Here is a 22,616-nt window from a genome sequence, read left to right as displayed (position 1 = left end):
CCCTGTTTCTTCCTACTTTTCCATTTTACCTAAAACTGGGTACTCAGGCTACTGTTGCTGGGATGATGTCAGCAACTCTGATGAGTGAGCTAATAGTCAAAAGCCCCTTGTCTCCTTGGAATACCTTTGCAAAGCAAACACCAATTTGCTGCATACCTTCTTTGGGGATCTGTTTTAAAGCTAGTAACTAATTACCTCCTATCAACTTCCTTTTTTTCACCTTTAATCTTTAATTTCAATTTTTAAAATCTTTAGTAGGGATAAGAATGGGATTTGACATTTCTTTAATAACTAAAGCATCTGTGTAAGGATCTTTGCTTGTAGGGAAACAATGATGTGTCACAATATCTAAATTTAATCTGTAATATTTTTAGTAGACTAATTGTGTCTTCTTCTTCCTACTTTAGATCTATCCACACTAATGGAAATGTAACTGGAACCAACTGATGAAAAAATTAAGGACCATCAGGCAAGATCGTGCAGTAGAAATTTTTGCTTCCAAATGAAGACACCAACATTTAGAAATTTCTACTTTCTAAGGTATTTGAGGTATAATTTTACTTTAATTTGACTCCTTGGCCGTCATTTTATAATGTTGGTTTTTATATAAATATTTCAGAAGTTTAAATTTTTATGTTAGAATGCTTAGCTTTTGGAGAATTTACCCCTCTCCCCAGCTTACTTTCCCCCCAAACTGAGAAAAGATCCAGATTTTAAAAGAAGGTAATCTTTGTAATTAGGAAACTGTGTCCATTATATGAAATTAAGATTTATACTAAGTGCAGATTAAGACTCAGTAAACTCTGTTAGAAGAACTGAAATAAATAAATGCCAGTTTAATAATTGTTTTATTTATGGCATGACCCTCTGAGACGAGCAACTGAATTCAGCACTCTAAGAGAGCCTGCTCACATGATACAAGAGATCTTAGTGATTGTCCCTTAGTTTGGTTTGGAAACCTTCCTTTCCTATTCTTCTCATTTGTTGTTAAGGATTCTCTATTCACCAAGAAGTGTCACTTTTCCTCCCCATGGACTGTGCCTGTAGGGCTTTTGGGATTTGATGGGTTAGTTTCACTTGCACCAGAAAATCGAGCTATGTAAAGAATCAAGTGCTACTTCCAAATTACGGGGTGGGCCCCCACTCTGAAGACTACGTAAGATCGTTGAAAACAATCAAAGGAAACATCATGTCAATGGAAAACGAACACAGTGCTTCCTATTTTTCTAAAATACATATAAACTCCAAACAGGGTAGTCAGGTGTTCATGTGAAAAACAAATATTTTTAAAAATTATCTTTCTCCAAATATGCAGAAGGTATGGAAAGATAATTATTTTAGGGGATAGGTCCAAGTTGGTTGGTTCTTTGTATACATTATAGAGGTTTATAAGTTAATCATGCTGGAATATAGAAAAGATAAAAATCTGACAAAAATGTATCACTTACTACTGGGATTATTAATTTCATTTTGTTCTATTTTGTAAGAACATATAAAGTAGTAAATCCTAAAGTAATAAAAATTCATGATATTGGAAAATTCTAAGACTGCTCCAGTTTTAAAAAAATGGATTACCTTCTAGAAAGGGGTGACATAATTTGAGCAATTTTTGCCAAGGAGAGGTTACCTCAAATCAAATAGCAGATAAAAAAGTTAGCTTGCTTTGATGAGAAGTTTTAGAACTCTGGCAGCTAGTAGATATATCTGTACTCTTCTAAAATTTCTTGATGTCATTTCGAATCAAACGGTAATGATGATTAAACATGCAATTTATCTTATTATCAGAACCATTTCTCTTAATTTTAAAAATATCTTTCCTTCTTACTTTCATTTAACAGCATTAGTAGAATGTCTAAGCTTTGCAAAGAATGATTTTAGATATGTGGAAGAATATAAATTGTTCTATAACTTCATTATGAATTAAATTGAAAACATCTTTCATTCAGAATGTTTACTCTGGGGCTAAGGAGGCTAAATACACTAATCTGAAGACCATTTAACAACAATTATAAAATGAACACATAAAATCATAATTTAGAACCCCTTTGTGAGTAATATAGTTAAGTTCTGTATTCACATCTCAACAAAAGTTAAGATTAGGGAGTAGGAAGTTTGATCAGCTGAATTTACTGACTAATTGATCTACTTATGATTCTACTAGAGGCCCAGTACACGGAATTCGTGCACTTGGGGGAGTCCCTCAGCCCAGCCCGCACCCTCTTGCAGTCTGGGAGCCCTTGGGGGATGTCCTACTGCTGGCTTAGGATATCCTAGTGCTGCTGCAGAGGCGGGAGAGGCTCCCGCCACTGCCACTGTGCTCACCAGCCGTGAGCCTGACTCCTGGCTGAGCAGCGCTCCCCCATGGGAGCACACTGACCACCAGGGGTCAGCTCCTGCACTGAGTGTCTGCCCCCTGGTGGTCAGTGCACATCATAGCAACTGGTCGTTCCACCATTCGGTTGATTTGCATATTAGCCTTTTATTTTACAGGATTTGTAAAACTGCCACGTAGCCAAATTAGGTTGCTTAAATCTTTAATTAGGGATTTCTAATTCATCAATTTCTTCTCTCTCTCTCCACTCATTTGCAAGCTTTCACAGAGTGATATCCCTATTAATATTTGTCATTTTTCCTTTTGAAAATGAAGAAAAGTGAAAATTTTGCAATTTTGTGCTCAGAAATTTTATATAATATGTTTTGACAATATTTTCTTGTAAATTTTTTGAGAAGTCTTTAGATTTTGAGAGTGTGGGACTTTTTTTTGGGGGGGTATGAAAACAAAACAAAATCAGTACATAATTTAGGGCCAGGAACATTTGTAAGTTACGTCTTGAAATATAGTTTACATTAAGTTAAAGTGGTACCTTTTAGAAATATTTTATTTGGATTCAAGAAAACCTTTGAAAAAAATTTCAACCAGTTGTGCTAAGGAAATAGTTATTCTCTTGCTATGGTTCTCTCTGTGGTGTGATGCAAAGAGCACACATTTCAGTTTTTCTATTTTCATGCTACCCTGGGGGATTGAATTACGATTTCTGTCTTAGTTTCCTTTTCTATAATAATTATTTTTTAGACTTATGATGAAAAAAATATAACAAATATAATTACATAAAATAATGCTTTTCCGTGTGAAATTAAAGAATGTTGCTGAAGACGGAAGACCACACTACTGAAGTGTCAGTCACAGTTATTTTTCTCATAGCAACAAACAGGTCAACTCACACTACTACTCAGAGGCTTGTAAAGCCACTTTCAAAGTTAATGACAATTATTATCCTTGGAGGGAAAGTAAATGAGCTTTTGGCAAAAATCCCTTATCAAAGGCATATCATCTGGAAAAGCAGTTATTGTCATGTGTGCAGGCCAGCAGAATTTTTGTTTTTCAGTCTGATGAAAGCACTGATTTGCAGAGGCCATACCAGCGCTTCATATAGATGTGTAACTGTTACACTGGGAAGTACACACCGCTGCAGAAGGGTATTTGCTTTGTTGTTGGTGGTGGTTGATTGTTTTTTTAAGCCAATGTTGCCTGGAAAAGATGCACTATTTCCTCTGATCCAAGTCTAGTCACTTTAACTGCAGGGAAGGTATACTTGGTCTGTGAGTAAAAGAAATTGCTCCAGGAGATCAATTCTTATCCCTCTATTCTCAGAGAGAAGAACTGGCATCTCTAATGTGGTGTGATTTCTCATTGTGATTTACTGTTGAAGAAAAAAGTAAAAATTGTGGAAGCAAGCAATTTTTGGCCACTAAAGCCATATTTTTTCAGAGTATTGTGAAGGAATGGTCAGCAAGTGCATACAGGATCCTGCTTTTCCACAGTGACGTTTGCTAGCTGTGTAGTATGACAGGGCTTAATGTTTGTTAATTAGTTTTTTAGCAAAATAAATATTTATTATTGATAATTCCATGTTTCTGATCTCAGAGGGGCATGACTTAGCAAATACGTTTAGTATTTCAAATAGTCAGAACTTAATTCATATTCACAGTATCATGAGTTTTAATGTTAAGGATGAGGTATGAGGATTTTATAAAAAGTCTGAATTATGGTACAAAATAATTCAGTTTCTAAGAGTTTGATCATTTCCCCGTACTTGATGAGCTTATTAATTTATCAAAGATAAAACTGCATTTTTATTGTACATGTTTAAAAAACACATCCAAATTTTGAAATGGAACACTAAGAAATACTTTCCAGAGCAAAAATGCCAGCAGAGAATAGATTAGGAATCTTTTTGAGCCAGTCTCTCAAAATTGAAGCATTCAACATTGAATTTTAAGTGGGATATGCTTTTTGAGGGGCAGTCAATGAAATGCTAAAAGTAGACTTCTGTGAGAAATACTGCTACAATTCTGGGTCCATGTTCTGTTATAAAACCCAGATTGTATATCACAGCTGATTTATAATTAAGAGTTAGGAATTTTTAATTTAGTAGATATAAAGATAAGAAAGAAACTAGTTGTATGGGAATGTGACTTATGGCTAACGCTTATTCTATTTCTGGGGCCTTGAACACCTTGTAAGGAAGTCATCAAACTCTAATAAGGCATGACAAAATACTAGTAACTAAGGTGCTTATCTGAATGGACTGTGGCTGGCCAAAGATGAACATTGGCAGGTATCTCTACAGTATCCAGCCTTGGGCAAACTACGGCCCGCGGGCTGGATCCGGCTGTTCTATCCAGTTCTCTTGCTCTCCCCTCCGCTCCTTTACTTTGAATTTATATTAGTTCACACAAACACTCCATCCATGCTTTTGTTCCGGCCCTCCGGTCCAGTTTAAGAACCCATTGTGGCCCTCGAGTCAAAAAGTTTGCCCACCCCTGGTATAACCAGTCACATCACATGTTTAAATCTGTAAGTTCGTAATGATACTTTAAAACAACTCATTAGTTTTCTTTGGAGTATGCTAAGGAACTATAACTATACTTGAAGGGAAGGAAGTTTCTTTTTTTCAGGAATATTCTAGTTAACAAATGAAGAAGGAGTGATACATAGAACATCACCGTTTTGTAAAAATACATATTTTTATTGATTTCAGAGAGGAGAGGAGAGGGAGAGAGAAAGATAGAAACTCAATACTGAGAAAGAATCATGGCTTGGCTGCCTGCTGCACGCCCCTTACTGGGGGATGGAGCCCAAGTATGTGACCTGATTGGGAAGCAACCATGACTTCCTGGTTCATAGGTCAATGCTCAACCACTGAACCACGCCAGCTGAGCAAAACATCACCGTTTTGTAATGAATTCCTGGACCCAAGCAAAGATCATCAGTGATTGCTAACATCACAGAAAGACAACCAGGCGTTAGGTTTCTCTTAATGAAAATTCACAACATCACTTATGAGGTATTCTTGCCAAAAAATTGAACTGAATCAGATCAAGCCTCTAGTTCTAATTCCTTGTTTACAGGAAACATAGAAGACAGGGAAACAAATGAAATGATAACCATTGGGGATGCAGTCAGCAAAATCTAGGCTTTGGGGAAGTCCTTGGGGGGACACACAACCTGGCGTTTACAACATTAATTACAGGGAAGGAAAAAAAGAGAAATGAAGGAGGAAATTTGAGATTAATAGTAATGCTTGGACTATATTTGGGTCCAGATTTTAATAAATAAATATTTATGAAATACTTAGGAAAATTTTAACACTTGACTGGATACTTGATATTAAGAAATTATTGTCATAGCAGTATGTGGTTATATGAAAAAAGAGTCATCTTTCAGAAATATATGCTGAAAGGTTGATGGATGCAAGCATATGTTTGGGATCTGCTTCATTATTTTATGAAGAGAGGAAGGCAGTGGGTGGGGATGAAGCAAGAGTGACCATGAGCTAGGCAGTTGTGGTGTTGGAGGTGATGGTAGTGCTGTAATTCTTGTTTTTATTCTCTAAGCTGTTTTGAAAGTTTCCATAAGAAAGAGGTCCAGAAATTTACATTTTCTCTTTGTTGGCTAATAAGAACACAATTGAATTATGTTTATTTAGCAACCCTGCTGAAATATTATTTCTTTTTTTAAAAAAAATATTTTAATTGATTTTTTACAGAGAGGAAGGGAGAGGGATAGAGAGTTAGAAACATCGATGAGAGAGAAACATCAATCAGCTGCCTCCTGCAACACCCCCCACTGGGGATGTGCCTGCAACCAAGGTCCATGCCCTTAATTGGAATCGAACCTGGGACCCTTCAGTGCACAGGCCGATGCTCTATCCACTGAGCCAAACTGGTTGGGGCTGAAATATTATTTCTAATAATTTCCTTAATCTATTGGGTTTTCTATGTAGAAAATCATATTGCCTACAAAGGACAGACTTACTCTATAGTGCTTACTATTTATCAGGCTCTCGTCTATGCATGTACACATATTGACCTATCAGATCCTCTCAAGGGCTCCAAGGAAGACATTAACTTGCCCAAGGTTATGTAGCTGGTATGTGGTAGAGCTGGGATTTGAATTCAGGCATTCTAGCCCTGGTGTCTGTCTTTGCTAGGTTTTGTATCTCTCCTTAAAACATTTTTTTTAATCTCTCCACTCTAATCCTTACACCTTTTATTTCTTTTGTTTGTCTTAATGTACTGGCTAGAAGCTAAACTTTTAAATACCAGTTTTCATTTGTAATTTTGATTTTGGAAGTTGTCTTAATACTTAGGTAATCCAGAGTCCAGTTGAGTTTACTCCTTTACAAACACAATGTAGTCACTCAGAGACTAAGAATTAACTTAGTGTGTAGCCAGGAACCAAAGAATAAAATGCATTGTAACAGCTTCTAGTGTGTGTTTCTTTTTTAACTATATATACCTCCTGATCTGCAGGCAGTCTGTTTATGACGCATTTTACTTTCAATTACTTGTTGATTTTATTGGTCCTATTTGCTGAATTTGTGACTCTTAGATAAAATTACTCCTTCCTTTCCCCAACCCCCACACCTGTTATATAATTACTTCCCCCTGACTTTACATGGGTTACATGAGCTAAAATGAGGCAGGGCATTTAGCACACTGTTTATCACCTAAGTTGTATCTAGTAAATATGTCTCTTGGTTTAAGAGACAGCTAACTCATAATTTTTGAAGTTATTTTTTAAATTAATTTTTAAAATGGGGAGGAAAAAATATGGCTTAGTTACTTCAAGAAGTCTTAGGCCTGGGACAGGTGGGAAAATCTGTTGATAAAGTCTTAGGATGGTTTAATGAGTAATCTCTCTGTTCTCTGCAATGAACTTTTTTTTTTTTATAATAGTCTCTGAGTTTGAGAAAGATTACTGGGAGAGTTGGTTACCAAAAGAATACTTGCCTATTAAGAGATGGGGTGGAAACAATTTAGGGAAAATGTGACTTACCCCAACTATGTATGTGTGTTTTTTAAAATTTCTCTTTGGCCAGCTAATAGCTACGTTTCATGAAAAGAGGCTTATAGGCTCTAATAAGGACATTTTTTTGTTTGTTTGTTTCACTCTCAAGAGAAAGAGCTGGGTTACAATCACAGACCTCCTTTTCTTGAAGGTTATGGAAGGTGGCCGTCTGAAGGTGGGCTATAGCTAGTTAAAAGTTGTGCTGTTTTTCTCTGCTTCTCCACCCACCTCCCTCTAACCCAGGTTCACCCGTTATTTTTTATAGCAATAAACTGAAGCAGCCTTTTTAAAAATAAAATACATCTTCAATGGTGTTTCTGAAAATATTAAGTTAGTTGGAATCTGAAAATTGTAGTTCAAGAGGTTTTTCATTTTCCAAATGACAGTTATAATTATTGAGTGGCATAGTTATTGAAATTGAATAACCAATTATTTGTGTTAAAGAAAGGGTTTGCTTTTACCGGCTATAGTTTATTGGTAAGAGATACAATATATTTTTGAATAAAAACTGCACGTGTATGACAGAAGCTCACTCTCCTATCTTACCATGAAAGCTTTGAGTAGAAAGATGAAATACACTCGTCCCCTCTTATTCACAGTTTGGCTTTCTGTGGTTTCAGTTACCCCCAGTCAAATGTGGCCCAAAAATATTAAATGGAAAATTCCAGACATAAACAACTCATAAGTTCTAAATTGCACGCTCTTCTGAGTAGCATAATGAAATGTTGGGCCGTCCTGTTTCATTAAGACATGAATTGTCTCTTTGTCCAGCTAATTTCTTACTGCGCCTAACTTGTCACTTTATCATAGGGATGTATATGCAGGAAATGTGCAGTATAGTGAAGTACCATATATAGGAAAATGCATAGTATATAGAGATTTTGGGGCGCCAAGAACTGCACCCACCAACTGGTCGTTCCCTCATTTCTCGTCCTCTCCTTGGGCCTTTAAATTATGTTGTTCTAAGTTGTTGCATGCAGTTAACATTTTAGAGATCACTTTGATGCTTTTTTAAGACTTGCTTTGTTTTGAGGAAGCTTTGTTAGGATGAGTCCAGAGCAGCCTTTTTTCCTAGAGCTGATTTAGAGTTGAAGCCTTCTGATGGGTTTGTTTAATGTCTCATGTGTTACAAGGCCTTCGCTCGGTTTGATAGGAATATAAACTATTCCTTACCTTGTTTGAGTTTTAGGAATCCTTTGGCTTATTTGTTTTCCAGTAGTCCTTTCTCCCCCCTTAGGTATTTTCCTCTCAACACATGACAGATCAGAAGCTGCCAGTGGCTGGAGGGGCCATCTCTGCAGATCTCAGGAGCCCTGTCACTGAATGCAGTTCCCTTCTCTCTGGTTTGCTTTTCTACAAATTCTGGATGCCTTGGCCTCCCTGAACATGAGTCTCTGTTTCCTCAACTTCCTGCCAGACTCTTTTGAAGGTCCCCCTCTCTACATTGCATACTGTAAACTGCTTTAAGGGTATGATGTGGGGCAGTGGTTGGCAAACCGCGGCTCACGAGCCACATGCGGCTCTTTGGCCCCTTGAGTGTGGCTCTTCCACAAAATACCACGGCCTGGGCGAGTCTATTTTGAAGAAGTGGCGTTAGAAGAAGTTTAAGTTTAAAAAATTGGGCTCTCAAAGGAAATTTCAATCGTTGTCCTGTTGCTGTTTGGCTCTGTTGACTAATGAGTTTGCCGACCACTGATGTGGGGCATTTGTAGACCTCACCTCATTTCCACCCTTTTCTTAGGAATCTCACTCCTGCTTTGACTGTTGTCCAATATCTGAAAACTGTTGTTTATTTTATACAGTTTTCTGATTGTATAAGCGGGGAGGATTCATCAGATCCCTATTACTCCGTCATGGCTCTGTGGAAATACTCGTTTGTCTTTTTCTCCTTCTTTTCTGTGGGTTAGATGGGGGCCTACGTAAAAGAAGACGAGAAACCCGTTGGCTCGTTCTCAGTGTTTCACATGTCAGGCTTACCTGTAACTGAGGCAGCGGAGTCCCTGACTGCTTGTGGTCAAAACCCTTTGAGGATGCTAAACAGGCAGTTTTGCCTGGTGCATCCCCCTCACTTTCCACTTTCTGGTCCTTGTGGAGGGTGATTGAGCCAGAATTACAGTATTCTGAAGCTTGGTCAAATATCACATAGTTTTAATAAGTTCTTAATATTCTTACCTTTAACTGAATTAAGATAAATTTTTATTTACGTTTTCTTAACTATTTCTGTTTGCTGTTATTCACCTTCAACTTTGTAAGGTTTTTTGGTTATGTTAGTTGCTAGTTAGTTTTTTATAAAAATATATTTTCATTGATTTCAGAGAGGAAGGGAGAGGGAGAGAGAGAGAGAAACATCAATGATGAGAGAGAATCATTGGTGGGCTGCCTCCTGCATGCCCCACAGTGGGTATCGAGCCCACAACCCAGGCACATGCCCCAACTGGGAATCGAAACGTGACCTCCTGGTTCATAGGTTGTGGCTCAACCACTGAGCCATGCCAGCCAGGCGCTAGTGAGTTATCTAACTGGTTATTATTTTTCACTTAGGTTGTATTTACTTCATTCATCATATATTTTTCTACATCACAGTAACTTTTGGGATCCTGAAAGAGTTTGATCTTCATGCATTATATTTTTAGTTTTGTTCCTGCTTCTCTGTTCTTGCTGTCTTCTCAAAAATGAATGAGTGAATAAATAATTGACAAATATGTCCACACATGCATATATGCAGTGCATTTTATCAGTTCTGTCACTATTAATTGTAACATATACTATTGCTTTAACATACTTTCAAGAAAAAAACATTATATTTGTTTTTTAAATCTTTCTTAGAAATTAACTAACAGAAGCATACTTTTACCCATATAATTTCTATACTATCTTCTTTCAAATCATAATATACAATTAAGTCCAAACCTTTTTCACATCCTGACATGCTGATTTTTCTCAACCTGTGCTTACATTTTTTGCTTTCTTTATACATTATGATTGTTTTGTTTTTTAAAAAAATATATTTTATTGATTTTTTACAGAGAGAGGAATGGAGAGGGATAGAGAGTTAGAAACATCGGTGAGAGAGAAACATCTGTCAGCTGCCTCCTGCACACTCCCTACTGGGTATGTGCCCACAACCATGGTACATGCCCTTGACCAGAATCGAACCTGGGACCCTTGAGTCCCCAGGCCGACGCTCTATCCACTGAGCCAAACCGGTTAGGGCACATTATGATTGTTTGTTATAGTTTTGAGTCATATGGAAAATATGAAATTTAACCTACTTTTTGTTTTTGTCTAAACTCATATTTTCAGTTTTTCTGTAGATAAGCTGTATATTAAATAACTTTATTTTTGAGTCAGCTGGAAACTTTTGACAGATTGATATCCAGCACGTAAGTAATAGTACTTTGTCAAGTAGCAATTGGTCACACCCATGTCTCCCAGCTCTGAAAATTCTGTGGTCTGTTTTGAGGGATTGGATGCTTTCTGCTGCTTGAATTGTCCTTGCTTGTCTTACAACAGACAGTTTTTGCCTCATAACACCTTTTTATTTCAGTGCTTTATCTTTCTGAAAACATTTTCAAGCAGCAGGCTTTCAGATTTCACTTAAAATTCAACTGAAGGTACATTTACCTATGAACTTAACTCAGCTCTGGGATCCTGAAAGAGTAGTTGGATAAACTAATGCCTTCTATGTGAAGGTATTTCCTACAGGTTTATACCTGGGCAAGCAATAACATGTATCACAACTTATTCTTTTGCTTGACTACTAGTGGGTTTCTGGACATTAATTCTAATACTTCGCCTCGTTTCAGAAACCCAAAAATGTTATTTTAAGAAAAACAACTATCTTCAGAATTGAGACAATATGGCTTAGGAATGTAATATATATTAAGCAAACATAAAGTCTGTCAAATGGTAAATCTGAAATGACTATGAATATTTAAAAAATATTTACAACACTAAGATTCCAGTAAATACATTGATGAAGTCATGCCCATTAGGTTATAAGGGGATATAGCATAAACAAATGTTAAGAAAAGAGTTATACCTTCTGGATAATTAAAACAATAGTGAATCACATTTTTATACTTACTGAATAATTGTAATAAAATAGTCCATAGGGAATAAAGTACTTGGGCATTGCTTTGGCATTGGTACAGTTCATTTGGAGGGTGGTATGGTAGTATGTCTTAAAAGCCTTAAACATATTTATGGCCATTGATTTAATAATCCTACTCTTGGGAATTAACCCTAAGTAAATAATTCAAGGAATAAAAAAGCTGTATCAGCTATATTCACAATAATATTACTTATAGTAGTAAAAACTGAAGACAGCCTAATTGGCCAACAATGGGAAATTTGATGTTTAATGATAAATAAATACCCAAATATTTCATATTCAATACATATAAGCACTGTGACAACAGGGATAGTGGCTTTTTGTTCTCTACTGTAGCACCAGCGCATAAAATAGTTTGACTTATAGTAGTTACTCAACAATTACAATTATTATTGAAATGAACAAATCAGTGGAATAATATTAAGTTAAATTGAAATACACACATGTAGAACCTGTTCTCAAGTACCTTAATGAGTAAGGAAGTGTGGAACAAGTTGGTTGATGAAGAGTTTTTCGGAGAAATTGGAACTTGAGTTTGAAAGTTCAGTAAGACATGGATTCTCTTGGGATCTAGGAGTTGGGAAAGGCATTCGGGAAGAAGGTTCGTATAAGGAAAGGCCTGACAGTATAATTGACTGGAAGGCAAGGTAGGAGCTGAGGCATCCGTGAAGACAGTGCCCTGAGTGGACTTGTAAATCAAGCTGATTAGGTGGGACTTTGTTCTGTATTAGGGGAAGTTATTGATGGTTTTCTGTGAAAGTTGATGTTGAAAGAGTTATTTAATTCAAGGAGTTTAATTTGGTATATAGGGCAGGTTCAGGCAGGGAGATCAGTTTAAACTATATTGGAAATACTAGAGTGGAACTTCGTGTAGAAGTCCAAATATAGCAATTGTAAAGCTATTTTGTTTTTCATCTTGAACTATGGATAGGAATCTGATAATTTGTTCCTTTGCACTAATACTATTTTTATTAATTTTAAGAGTTAAACTTGGTTATGTGAAAAGACAGTGCTATTAGAAGAGTAAACAAAAACACAGGAAAAATTTTACTGAAATTTTGTTTGAAATCATTCACAGAATTGTTTAGGGTCAAAATGGAACACAGTTAAGTAATTCTTTCAGCTTCATGTATGTTTTTGTAAATCTTCATTAAAGACAGAAGAAAACTATGTCAACTATTGTTGTTTGTTCTGACAAAATATTGCTAGAATATCTTTTTAAAATTATGATCTTCTAGTGAAGGATCATACCATTAAATTTTTTTTAATTGACAACCTAGTTTTCTCTCTAGGGCTTTATGAAAAAGTTTTTTTGTTTGTTTTTCCCTAGCACTTAATATGTTAGTGGCACTTGGGTAGTGAAAGTTGACATTTATGAAATAGGCCTTTGTGGTGAACTAGGTTTATAAAATTTATTTAGAATAAACTAAGAAGAGGTTTTTTAAAAAAAACAATTTGTTGCCAGTAGTTGTGCAAAAACTAATTCTGCATTGCTTATAAAATGGAGAAACATCATAAATTAAATTATCTCTAGATAAACATGTGCAGATTCCTTTTTAAGAAACAGCAAGCATTTACCAAGCAGTTGACCAGTATTTTTGAGCATTCATGTTTAACATTCAGAATTCAAAATGTAAGTGAAAGCTTTAGATGACAAAAAGATGAATTTTTAATTGAATTCACATGACAATTCAACTGAATTGTTTGAATAGTGTTTCAGAACAATATACCTAAGTGAATTATTTTATACTAGAGGCCCAGTGCACGAAAATCGTGCACAAGTAGGGTCCCTAGTGGCTGCTGGCTGCCCGCCAGGGCTTTCCTTTGTTCTGCGCTGCCCCCTGGTGGTCAGCATAAGTCATAGCAAGCAATCGAACTTCTGGTCAGCCGAACTCCCGAGGGGACACTTTGCATATTAGGCTTTTATATATATATATAGATAGATAGATAGATAGATAGATAGATAGATTTTTCAGGTTTAGAGGTTGAGTTGGAAAGGGCTTTGCCAAGTAGATATTTTACCTGAATCGTGAGTATGTATTATTTGTTCTGCATGCCAGATGCTGGGTTTGTAACATATGCATAAGACACGGTCCTTTCCTTATGGACTAACAAGTGTTTATAAAGTGTGTAACAAATATTGAGATAAGGGAACAAAGAGATTAGTTTGGAGAAGGGACAGGAGGAGAGGAAGTGTTAGAGCTTTGCAGAGAAGGTGGCATAAGTGGGACTTGAATGATGGGTGGACCCACACCTCCTAGAGAATGGGGCCAAGGGTTGTTTTTGTTTTTTGTTTTTTTTTTAAAATATATTTTATTGCTTTTTTACAGAGAGGAAGGGAGAGGGATAGAGGGTTAGGAACACGGATGAGAGAGAAACATTGATCAGCTGCTTCCTGCACACCCCCCACTGGGGATGTGCCCCAACCAAGGTACATGCCCTTGACCGGAATCGAACCCAGGACCCTTCAGTCTGCAGGCGGATGCTCTATCCACTGAGCACACCGGTTAGGGCCCAAGGGTTGTTTTTGATACAGGATGTGCAATATGAGGAGATGCATAGGGCTTTCTTTCTTTCTGCTCATTAAATATAAATAAACATTTAGATTTTTTTGATTGGTAGGTATAGAAAAAAATCTCTGTTATATATCAAACCGTTTCTTATAAAATTCATTTAGGAGACCTTTAAATACTAAAGTATTATCTGGACTGCAAAATGTTATGAAGAAAGTAGAATAGTTTGGCTTATAGTAGGTACTCAACAATTGTAGTTATTATTGAAATGAACAAATTTCATTTGGGACGGTGGAAATGTTCTATATCTTAATTGTGGTGATGATTACAAAGGTGTTTTCCTTTGTCAAAGTCCATTCTGTTGTATATTTAAATTAGGCTCATTTTATTGCGTATAAATTTTATCTCAATAATGTTAATTTAAAAATAGTTTGTGAATGTATTGCATATGTCCCCTTTTATGTTTAATAATAAAGATTTTTTAAAAAAAATCATAGGTGGGCCGGAAAAAATAATTGTCTGTGAAATCACACTTCTTCCATATTTGTACTTAGATTTAAAAAACTGAGTTCTTAAGGAAGAGGTTTTCAGCTGTTTATTATTAAACTAAATGTCCAACACAAGACTTAGCATATTAATCATATAGCAGTGAGAAGAATAAAAGTCCATAATTTCATAGAATTTACTTTTTAGTGGAGGAAGGAGAGGGATAATACAGAAGAGAACAGAGTAATTAATTCCAGGTAATTAAGTGTGATGATAAAAAGTTAAACATGGTAGTGGAACAGTCAGCCATTTGTGGTAGAGAAGAACTGTCATTTTAAGTGTGTGTGTGTGTGTGGGGGGGAGGATCAAATAACATAAAGCCCAAATGAAGCTTAATGATTGTATTCTTCAAATCTGACAAACACTGAAGTCACTTAAGATTAGAATTGAGACTGAATGCCTGTGGGAATTGCATATATGATTATATATATGCAATTGAGTATATGATTATAATGTAGAATGTAAATGTTGGAAATTGAATAAAATAAAATAAATTGAGATATGGGAGATTTGAGTATACTTTTCTCAATTTTTATGGCTGAGATTTAGTAAATACTATCTAAAATTAAAATGTGAGTTAAAAAGCACACACAGTATTGGCTCTTGATAATATTTTTCTAAATTTAAAGGAATCCTCTGCTTCTGATAAGAAATTCTATTTCAGCATGGCTGGTGTGGCCCAGTGGTTGAGCCTCAACCTATGAACCAGAAGGTCATCGTTTGATTCTCCGTTAGGGCACATGTCCAGGTTGTGGGCTCAATCCCCAGGAGGTGTGCAGGAGGCAGCCAATCAATGATTCTCATCATTGATGTTTCTGTCTTTCTCTCCCGCTCCCTTCCTCTCTGAAAAATATATTTAAAAAAAAGAAATTTGATTTCATTCTAACTATGTTCCTCTATAGGTAATGTACTGTTTTTCTATGGGTGCTTGCAAGATTTCTTTCTGGAGTTTAGTTTCAGAAACTTTATGAAAATGTGTCTATATTTGGATTTCTTTAGGTTTAACCTGTTTGAAGTTTGATCAGCTTTTTGAATTTATTAGTTTATGATTTTCCTCTAATTTGAAAAATTGTAAGCCATTATTTCTTCAAATAATTTATCTGCTCACTCTTTCTCCTCTCTGGAACTTTGATGACATGATTATGAGATTTTATGTAATTGTTTTTTATGTCCCTGAAGTTCCATGTTTGTTTGTTTGTTTTTCACTCTATTATCTTTCTGTTGTTCAAATTGGATAATTTCTCTTTTTTAAATATATTTATATTGATTTCAGAGAGGAAGGGACAGGGAGAGAGAGATAGAAACATCAATGATGAGAATCATTGATTGGCTGCCTCCTGCATGCCCCCTACTGGGGATTGAGCCTGCAACCCAGGCATGTGCCCTTCATCGCAATCGAACTGGGATCCTTCCATCCACAGGCGAACACTCTATCCACTGAGCTAATCCAGCTAGGGCTGGATAATTTCTGTTGATCAGTCTTTAAGTTTACTGATTCTTCTGTTATTGACATTTTAATATTGAGTTCATTCAGTGAGTTTAATTTGGCTATTGCATTTTTCAGTTCTGAAATGTCTACTTGGTTCTTCTTTATATCTTCTGTTTCTTTGCTGAGACTCTGTTATTCTATGTATCTCAGTAGTTCGTAATTTCTTGGATCATTTTGCTGATGCCTGCTTTAAAATCCTTGTTAGATAATTCAGACATCTTTGTCATCTCAGTACTGGTGTCTGTTAATTATCTTTTTTAAATTGAGATTTTGTGCCCTGTATTGATTAATTTTTTTCATAAGTATGATTATTATTAAAACAAATTAGGAGACTAAGAATAGGGAGGAAACTGAACCAATCAAAGCTGTATAAGTTCAATTTCTTTTTCTACAAAGTAGATATAGTAATACCTACTTCACAGATGTTTTGTAAAGAATACATGAAAACACGTATGTAAAGTATCCCACCCTGTCCCTGGCATATAACAAATGCTCAGGAAATTTGAGTTAATTTTTCTTTTTCATGCTTACATTATTTTGAAATCATTGTTGTCAATTATATAGGGAAGAGACTCTTTAAAAGTCTTAACTCCTCCCCACCCCCAGCTAGTTCTCTAAATTGTGATTACTTAATACGAAGATCAGCCTGTTCTCAATACTGCCTTAGTTTTTGTTAAACCTAGATAGGTTTTCTTCTTGTTTGAGGCCCTAGGAAATTCATCCACTTGCTTCTGTTCCTTAGAGAATCTTTTCTATCTCCAACACCTATCCAGGGCAGAAGTGGATTGATGCACTGTTGACAGCTCCCTCCTTCCTTGCCACCCTACTTTTTGCTTTTAGTATTTTACAACTAAGCATTAGGGGAATGGTCGAAGCAGGAAGAGGTGGAGAAGGTGTGGTGATCATGACAGAAAAAGACAGAGATGTTACCAGGCTTAAGAAATCCTAATAGCTTCCTAAAGCTTGCAGCAGTCCCAGACTCTTGATGAATCGGTAATTGGAAGCCCTATTGAACTGATGCATCTTGATATTTTCCCTTTGTCTTTGACCTTCACGATGGAAGTTTTTCCTGAGAAAGTGACATTTAGGTTGAATTTTGAAAGATGAGTTAGGCTTTACTAGGTGAGGGAGGAAAATGTACAGGCAGACAGCACCAACATATCTAAAGCTTTTGAAGTAAGAAAGGAGCATATTGCATATTGAAGGTACTAACACTGTCAGTACAGAAATAAAGATGGCGTGGTATTGACAAAGGGATATACACATAGATTGTTGGAACAGAGTAGAGAGTCCAGAACTAGAACCCACACAAATATAGCCAGGTGGTTTTTGGCAAAGTTGCAAAAGTATATCAGGAGAGAAAGAACAGCCTTTTTAGTAAATGGTGTTGGTTTTGCATTCAAATTCAAAGTAATGAATCTTGATTTATACTTCATACCTTATACAACAATTAACTTCAAATGCATCATAGATCTAAATGTAAAATGCCTTTGGAAGAATGCATATGTGAAAAACTTTGTGACTTGAGGTTAGGCGAGACACCAAAAACATGATTCATTAAATAAAAATATTGGTAAAAGTTAGATTTCATAGAAATTAAAAGCTTTTATTCTGTGAAAGACACAGATAAGAGAATAAAAATACAAGCTATAGATTGAGATTAAATATTTTCATATCATATATCCAATAAAGGACTTAAATCAAGAATATATAAAGAACTCTCAAAACTCAACAATAAGGAAACAATTTAAAAGTGGGCAAAAAGATATAGACATTTCCTCGAAAAGGACATAACATTGATACATGAACACATGAAAAGATGTTCAGTATCATTAAGCAATGGGGAAATACAAATTAAAACCACGCTGAGAACACATTAAAAACACATACCTATGAGAATGACTAAGATAAGAAATAGTGAGAATACCAGGTGCTAGTAAAGATGCCGAAAAACTGGAACTGTCATACATTTCCGGGGACCATAAAAAATGGCATATATATTTCTTTTAAAAATATATTTTGGAATTAATTTAAATATACAGAAAAGTAGCAAAGATTAATACAGATGCCCGCATATCTCAGTTTCCTGTAATGTTAACAGCTTACAAAACCATGGCATATATTTCAGGACTAAGAAACCAACATTGGTGCATTACTTTTTAACTAAACTCCAGCTTTTATTTGTATTTCATCAGTTTTTCCACTTAATGTCCTTTTTCTGTTCCAGAATTTAATTCAGGACCCCACATTTTGAAAATAAGTTTCGTTTTTATTTTCTAAAAATCCTCTTATTCGTTGATTATGATATTTTATGAACAGATTTTTCTTGTTTCGTGGATACATTGGCCTCTTGAATCTCTCTGAAGATACCAATTAAAGTTAAGACATTCTATTTAGTTTGGTTACCTTATTCTTTTTTTCTTTGGGCCGTTGTACCCCTGCTTTTTCACCTTGGTGCCTCTCTTAGTTTTTATTAATTAGCTGGTGATTCTCGGCTATTCTTCTTTACAGTATTTTCAAACAAAGGTCTAAATCAGTGGTTGTCCAATTTGAATATATACAAAATCCCTTCGGGGCCTAGCTTAAATGCAGTCTAAACCTCACAAAAATCTGATTTAGTAAGTCTGGGGTTGAGCGTGTAACCACTTTAGATAGTTTGGATGCTTGTAACATCTTGGTAAACTGGTGAAATTCTGTAAAGGTCTGTATTCTTTAAAAATTTTCATTTTTTATTTTTTAGAGAGAAAGGGAGAGGGAGAGAGAGAGAAAGAGCAAGAAACATCTACGTGAGAACGAAAAATTGATCAGCTGTCTCCTGCACACCCCCTACCAGGGATCAAGCCCCAAATCTGGGCATGTGCCCTGACTGGGAATTGAACCGGCAGTTTTTCGGTGCATGGAACTTTGCCCAATGTACTGAGCCTCCAGGGCAAGGTCAATATTCTTTAGAAAGCATTGATTCCCCCAGTGAATTTCATCCTGACCACAGGGCTCTGTAGGTTGGCTCCCCACTTGCTGTGGTAAATGGGAGGTGGAGCCCCTTTCTTCTTTATCGTGCTCCATGTAGAGACAAGGCTAGTAACCCGGGACCTGTCCCTCCCTCAGCTTCTGCTACGGGAAGGAATTTATCTGCTGTGGCCAGCATTTACTATTTACTATCAGAATTGTACTGGTTGCCTTTGGTGGTTTTTCAGTTATTCTGTGTCCTGTCTGTACTCCCAGGCCCACCTGACATGAGATGTTTAACAAGGAGAAGCGAAATGAATGGGCTCAGTCTGCCATCTTGAACTGGAAGTCCGCTTGTTACTTTTAGAGTGATGTTGTTTTATAATGTGCCAGTAAGTATTTCTTTTGAATTCTCACGAAAACAAACATCATAAAATCAGTAGCAGGATTACAGTTTACTCATGCTTGTTCAGATGTTCAAAGAAAATGTAGCTTGTTCATTTTTTTTATAAGCCATGTCTTCCTTTTGATGAACCCTGGTCACGTGGTAACTGGAGGAAGAGTATCAGTCTTAAGTCTGGTAAACTGAGTCTTATTCAGTCATTTAAATGTATCTCTGGATGTTCAGTCTGTGTTTGGATATTAGTCTTTCAGGTGTCATCTCTTCTCTCATACTTTTCCACAGTGGAATCCAGACTTATGGGTTGGATGCATGTGGCTTATGCGACCCTGTAGTAGTAGAAGAATACAAGAACCCTCAGTCCATGTGCCATCTTCTCCGATTTTTCACTGATCTCTCCTTCACAGTGATTGGTTGGTCTACTTCCTGGAATTGTGACTACCAGGGTGCCATCAGAACTGTCCTTGGGTGTTCTTCAGATGTCTACAGCTAAAGTTTAAATGACGTCACTTGAGATTTGTTCTCTTGGATCCAGGATGTGTTGGCCTTCTTCCCAGGTGTCACACATTACCTGAGGTCTGGCTCGGGTTCCCCATTGGCCCCCTAGCCAGGTGTTCCCTTTTCCAGGCCTTTACTGTGGAGTTACTTTGCCCCTGTCACAGTGACCTCTTCTGGCAAATTCGCCATCCAGCATCTTAAATTACCTTTCCTCTGCTACTTGGGAGCACGGCGGAATTAATTCTATGGCAATTAGGAGAAAGGGAGATTCCAGAGCCAGCCCCATGCCTCTCTTCACTCTGATTGTGCTTCTCTGCGTTGTTTTGATGTGGTTTTCTCCAGCTTTTGCTAGGGTGTGGATGAGGAGAGGTGAGAGGTTGGGATGTGTATAGGGGGTGGGGAGTGCTCCTGGAAGGCAGTCTCTTTACACAGTCTCAACGGGAAGAAGAACAGAAGCTATTCCAACTCCCAGATTTCCTCACTCCATCAAATATCTCTGTCCTTTTGCAGCCTCTACCCGGATAGGGTAATGTGAGTATTGGTCTAACCGCTTTTTACTCCTGTCTCGGTCCGATTCTTTATCTCACTGTCCTTTGGCCATAATCAGGAATTTGAGGCTTTAATTTATATTTTCTCTAGGTTTAATCCTCCTTCTAGCCTAAATAGCAGGCTTTATATTCTAGCTTTCATGACAGAAAGGATATATGCTCTCTAGTGTGGAAGAAACGATAATCTGAGTCTTTCAGGCCTGGTCAGAAAATATTAGTGTTTTAAAGAATTTCTTCTTTTGGAAAACCAGAGTTTTAAGAATTTTGTCTTACTACAAAATCTTTTCTTTAATTAAGAAGGTGAATCTTAATATTTCTAGTAGGTGAATAAACATATTTCTTTTTCTTTTCATTGTTGAACTTTCCCAAGGAAATGGATGCTACTCATAGAATACTAAGGGAGTCAGTAGAAGGAAATGCAAGTGGAAAAAAACATAAATAAGTGTTTTCATAATCATTAGGGTATATGCCTTCATTCCTCTTCTTTTTCAGAATTCCCTTGATTTTTCTTATAGACATATCCTTTTCATTGTAGTATAGATTCCTATATGATTATGTTTCTAAAACATATTTTCGTTTTTATTTTATTTGTATTAAGCCTATAATTTCGGGATCAGTTTGTATCTTAATAATTTTCCCAAGCAGGGAAATAGTCTGTGTCTCTTTTTTTCATATCTTCTTTAATTATATACAAATAAGGTTTTATAAAATTTTTACATACAACTTTAAAATATAGGCCTAATATTCTTTCTACATGAATCTTTTCCTTTTTGATTTGTGTGTGTGTTTAAGGGAGTAAAATGCAGCTTGCAGCTCACTTCCTTCTGCCTTGTGGCTCTGTCCTGTGTGTTCCCACAGTACTTGGTTCACTTGCCTTTTCTAGTATTCCTCTATGGCTACCAGAGTGCGATCGGCTCAGGGACAGGCCCTCGGGTATTGCTTGTCTTCATTTGCCTTAGTGCCTAACAAATTCCTGCTCCTAATAATGGGCATGGGGAAGTTACCAACTCATACACTCCTTCCCTGGCTTCTTTTTCTCCATGGTACTTACCGTATTCTAATGTCATGTATTGTTTACTTGTCTTATGTATTGTCTGTCTCTTCTCACTAACTTATAAGTGCCATCAAGGCAGGGATTTTTAACTATTTTGCTTACTACTGCATTTCTAACACCTAGGAGAGTACCTGGCACCAAGGGGACCAGTGATTACTTGCAGAATGATTAATTAACTGATTGCTCAAAGTTAGATAATTGCCTGATTATACCATATGATCTGTACAATATATAGGCATAAACTTCTGGTATAGAAAAAAATAGTAATGTCATTATAAAGGTGTCAAGTTTAAAAGCGTGGAAGACCTTACTATCATCTAATTCTGTTTCATTTTGTGAAATGATCAAGAGGTGAGATGAGTTGATTTAAGCAGAGTCAGTTTATTGTAGAGATGGAATAAGAATTTAGAACTCTTTTGCCTTGGCCGGTTTGGCTCAGTGGATAGAGCGTCGGCCTGTGGACTGAAAGGTCCCGAGTTCGATTCTGGTCAAGGGCACATGCCCAGGTTGTGAGCTCGATCCCCAGTAAGGGGGCATGCAGGAGGCAGCCAATCAGTGATTCTCTCTCATCATTGATGTTTCTCTCTCTCCCTCTCCCTTCCTCTCTGATATCTAAACATATATTTAAAAAATAAAAATAAAAAGACTAGTTTTGTCTGTTTTCTTTATTGTGAAGTACTCAGCATCCTATCCAGTGCCTGAAACATGATAGGCACTATATATGATATATTATTTCATAACTGAGGAAGTTTGAAAAGAGGGTTTTTGATGAAAACCTGTTTTTACTAACAAAGGTTGTGAAGCATTACTTGAGTGGCATTATATTAAAACCATAGGCACCTCCTTAGGCTTGGATTCGTATACTTCCAAGCAACCTTGTGTTCTTATTTTTTATTTTTTTTTTTTCCGAGTAAGCTGCACTTCTGGCAAGCAAATTCACTGACTGCTTGGCAGGAATGTTAGTTGAGTTTATAAGATGTTGTTCGTTGTAAACGGCTAAGTTAGATTTTGGGGATTACTGTTGGATAGGTAAAATGATCCACTGAGGTACTAGACCAATGTGGCTGAAAGATCAAGCACTTCAGTGGCTCTGGAGAGAAGTAATAACCTCGAGGCCCTTGCCCAGCCTCGTTACTATTGCTGCATTTGATGAA

The 22,616-nt window shown here is 36.5% G+C and overlaps 1 protein-coding gene across 5 annotated transcripts in view; it reads left to right on the top strand.

Moving 5' to 3' along the window:
• NCOA1 (nuclear receptor coactivator 1) overlaps positions 1-22,616 on the top strand; it is a 175,322-nt gene that overhangs the window by 41,242 nt on the left and 111,464 nt on the right. For all 5 annotated transcript variants that reach the window (XM_080683458.1, XM_080683456.1, XM_080683460.1 and 2 more), the window contains exon 2: positions 408-540. The gene's annotated coding sequence lies outside the window, so the exon portion shown is untranslated. The remainder of the gene's footprint in view (positions 1-407; positions 541-22,616) is intronic.

This window comes from Plecotus auritus, assembly GCF_963455305.1.
Source record: "Plecotus auritus genome assembly, chromosome: 8".
Taxonomy (NCBI): Eukaryota; Metazoa; Chordata; class Mammalia; order Chiroptera; family Vespertilionidae; genus Plecotus; species Plecotus auritus.
The sequence above is the reverse complement of the archived record's forward strand: the minus strand, read 5'-3'. Positions and strand labels throughout refer to the sequence as shown.